This window comes from Otolemur garnettii, unplaced genomic scaffold (genome assembly GCF_000181295.1).
Source record: "Otolemur garnettii isolate 467f Iridium unplaced genomic scaffold, OtoGar3 scaffold00065, whole genome shotgun sequence".
Taxonomy (NCBI): Eukaryota; Metazoa; Chordata; class Mammalia; order Primates; family Galagidae; genus Otolemur; species Otolemur garnettii.
In genome coordinates, this window is record NW_003852460.1 from 5,647,288 (window position 1) to 5,651,650 (window position 4,363).

Below are 4,363 nucleotides of genomic sequence, written 5' to 3' on the forward strand. Positions count from 1 at the left end.
CCATCCAGTGACCAGGTTCTCCCCTTGGCCATCCAGTGACCGGGTGCTCTCTTTGGCCATCCAGTGACCATAGTGATACTGGGCAGTGAGGCTTATATGACCTCCCATGCTGTCATGGCTGGGCATTCACTTTTAAGGTTTCTCTGGAGTTCTCTTCCAAGAGGGGTCAGTTCAGTTGGAGGGATTAGTATTTTATTTTGGTTTGCACTTGTAAGGGGTCACTGTGCCCCCCTCATTTCCAGTGGGCCTCACTGTCTCCAGAAAGGAAGCTCATGGGGTGATGCTCACAGGCTTTCATTCAGGCAGTGTTTCTTCCCTCCATCTGCACCCCTGCATCTCCTTCCATCCCTGAAGTCTCAGACACACACCCCACACCCTCAGCTGTTCCTCCCTCTCTTGCCCTCCCCCTTCCCCTGTTGAGCATGTGTCTCCCCCCTGTCACTGTGCTGTGTGTTGTGTGCTGTGCGCTGTGTGCTGTGTGCTGAGGAGGACGTGTCTGAAGCATGTCCCTGTCCTCCAGTTTTTGCTAGTCCTGTATACCTCCACCCCCTGGGAGCCCGAGTCATGGGTTATCTTAATTCGTATCAGGGTGTTTGAAGCAAAGGAAGTAATGAGGTCACTATGCAGCCTCCCCTCCCAAAGCCCTCTGTTTTTCTGAGAACCTAAGATGAAGCATGAAAGTCAGGCTCTATGGGGAGGAAGGGGATTTAGAGCTAGTTTTACATATCAAAAGGGAAGCTGGGCTGCTGAATGTCAAGTCTTTAAGTCCTAGAATAGAAGGGATGGAGGCTGGGACTTAGGCCTGGATCAGCAGTCTTCGTCTGTCATGGGTCAGATAAATACTTTAGGCTTTGCTGCTGTAAAGGTCTCTGTCACAGCTACTCACTTGTGCCCTCCTCATGGGAGAACATCCACAGACTCAGTGTGAGCAAGTGAATGTGGCTGTTCTTCAAGAGACCCTGTCTCTGAAGAAAAAAAAGAAAATTTTCTACTCTGATTAGAATACCGGGGTGAGCTTTGTTAATTTCTTTCATTACATTGAATGGAAAATGAAGTGACCACATCATTACATTTAATGATTATAGTTTCTTGGAATAAATAAATGCACATGTGTGTGCATACACATGCGTGTGTGTGTGTGTATTCCCCCCCCATGCCTGGCTGGAGGGTGTTACTGGCTGAATTGTATCTACCGCCCAACTCATATGTTGAAGTTCTCAGCACCACAGAATGTGATGGTACTTGGGGATAGATTCTTTAAAGAGGTGATTATGTTAAATGAGGTCATTAGGGTGGCTGCTCCTCCAGCAGGATTGTTGTCCTTATGGGAAGAGGACAATAGGACCCAGGCATGCACAGAGGTGGAACACCACTGAAACTCCAAGGCATCAGTGACAGCCAGGGGAGAGAGGCCTCGGAGGACTCTGACCCTCAGACACCTTGACCAACTTCCAGCCTCCAGAGGTGAGAAAATGCATCGGTATTATCTGAGCCCCCAGCCTGTGTTGCTCTGTTGCTTTAGCACCAGCCAGCTACTGCAGGGGCACTTAGAGATTTCTGGGGCCAGGAGACTTGGCCAGTTAGCCCAGCATATTATAATCTCCTTCCTCTCACTAGGTAGCTCGTGGCTTATGCCTGGCTGTAACTGAAATGCCGTAGGCAGGCACTGGCACTGGTAACGTTCAGAGGCCTGAAAGAGCTGGCCTGAGCTGGGCTCTCTGGCAATATTTTGATGTCCAGGTGTTGCCAGGGCTTGGCCAGCTGAGGTCCTCACAGGCCTCACAGCAGACTTCGGTGAGTTCTCCAAGTCCACATTTCCTCCTGAGCTGTCTAGTTCCAGAAACTCGGATCACTGGGAACGTAGCAGGGCGGGATTTACTGAAAGTTTGGCCACAGCCAGTGTAGGCCATGAGGGGTCAGTCCCGCCCTCCAGCGCCTCCCTCCAGGGCCTCTGAGCATCATTGTTCTAACCAGGATGTGCCAGTGTCCTGGTGTCTGTCCACCACTGAGAGAATTGCAGACATCCAGGCCCCCTCAACAGCCTCTGCTTTCCACACAGGCAGATCCATCACTTTCTGTTGTTGTTACTCAGCTTATGTTCTTGGGGTTGTTATGGAAAAACAGCCCAGATTATCTGAATCATTCCTAAAGGCACAACTGACAAGTCACGTTTCCCTTTTTGCATGCTGGAGAAACACCGCGTGAAGTTAGGAAGTATCTGTGGGAGGAAGTTAATACAGAGTGGCTCACGAGGGGGCTGCGTCCCCACAGCCTTCTTAGAAATCAATTTATAATGTTTTCATTCCTTCAGACAGAAACAGATAAATGGCAGTTATGTTTCCAGTTCGCCTACAAAACTGTGTTTAAACCACAGTGCATAAGGAAGTAGGAAGTAATTCAACTTCATGTGCTTGATTTAAAAATATCTCTATTCTATTATGCCATGAATAAAAAGCATTGCAATTTGCACATTGACAAAGGGACATGGCGTTGTGGGAGCCACCCTTCTCTGCCTGCCCCCCAGGCTCCAGGACAGTCAAGGTCCTGCCTCTGTACTTGCCCAGCTGGAGCAGGCTGGGAGCTGATTGTTCAGTTGTTGTCTTCACACCCACATGTGCATCATGCTCGGCTATTCCAGAAACACCGTGCACAGTGAACAAACAAACAAACAAACAACAACAAACTCACGATGACAACATTACTTACGTATTTACAGAGACCCAAACTGGAGAATGAGGGGAGTCCATCATTACTTTCCCTAAGTTACTCATCCGTGCACACGGGGTCCATTGAGAGGGGCAAGATGACCTCTTCCTTCTTTAATAACTCCCCTTCATGTCACTACCCCTCCTGATCCAAAGGTCCTGGTGACACTTTTGCCATTTAGAGCCAGAAGCCTGTCTCTGCATTGTTAGAGAGTGTGAGACGAGCTCCTATCTGCTGAAAGCCTTTGCTTTCTATGGCCTTGGAGCTCACTGCCCAGGGCCCTACAGCCTGTGACCAGAAGGCAGTGTGAGAACTTGTAATGCAAACGTCTCGAGAATTCTTAACAAGGTGCTTGAAGGGTTAAACTGTGAAAAGTTGGGGGACGGGGATGGAATTGATTTTCTTTGCATGCCAGGTGTAATTTATTGCTAGTCACCAAAATGAGAGTAGAGATTTGCATGGCCTGCACCGGGAATGACTTCTTTCAGGGATGAAGTGCAGAGACTGAGAGAGTGGGGCTTCCCTCCACCAGGAGCTCAATTTCCCCCGTTGTGTGTCTGAGGAAGAGTCTGGAGACAAGGAACCCAGCATATGGAAGGTGTGCAACCAGCCTGTTCTTTATTCCTGAGTTCTTAATGAAAAGCCACTGTGAAGAGGGAGGAAGTCCCCCTTCTCTGCTGGCCCCTCAGGGAGGGGAGCCCCTCACGGCCCTCCTGATGTGTAGTGAAAGCTGCACAGAGTCCTGAGCCTCCCTGGGGAACTCAGCCACCTCTGGGGAACATTTAGGAGGCTGTGTAAACCCAGTAACCCAGAAAGAACACTAGGAGTACTGGGGCCACGTATTTTCAGCAGTGTCCTCACTGTCCCGAATCCGTGAGCTCTGAGCCACCTCTGGGGAACATTTAGGAGGCCGCGTGAACCCAGTAACCCAGAACACTAGGAGTGGTGGGGTCACGTATTCTCAGCAGTGTCCTCACTGTCCTGAATCCGTGACCCTGAGCCACCTCTGCGAACATTTAGAAGGCCATGTGAATCCAGTAACACAGAACACTAGGACTGGTGGGGCCACATAGTCTCAGCAGTGTCCTCACTCTCCTGAATCTGTGAGTTCCCTTTGCTGCAATGTCAACGTACACATTCCTCCAAAATTTATATGTGGAAACTTAGACCCCAAGGGGATGGCGTTAGGGCTCTCTCTAGGATGAGAGTCATAAGGGTTCTCCTCTCATGATGGGATTAGCGCCCACACAAAGGGATTGGAGCCCTTATGGAAGGGCTTGAGGGGAGCTAGCCAGCACTTTTGGGTTCTGCCACAGAAGGATGCAGGAACAACATAGCATCTGGGGGGGCACATGGCAGGTCTCACAAGATAGCATCTGGGGGGTAGACGGCAGGTCTCACAGGATAGCATGTGGGGGGGCAGACGGCAGGTCTCAAAGGATAACATCTGTGGGGCAGATAGGTCTCACAAGATAGCATCTGGGGGGGCAGATGGCAGGTCTCACAGGATAGTATCTGGGGGGGCAGATGGCAGGCCTCACAGGATAGCATCTGGGGGGCAGACAGCAGGTCTCAAAGGATAACATCTGTGGGGCAGACAGGTCTCACAAGATAGCATCTGGGGGGGGCAGATGGCAGGTCTCACAGGATAGCATCT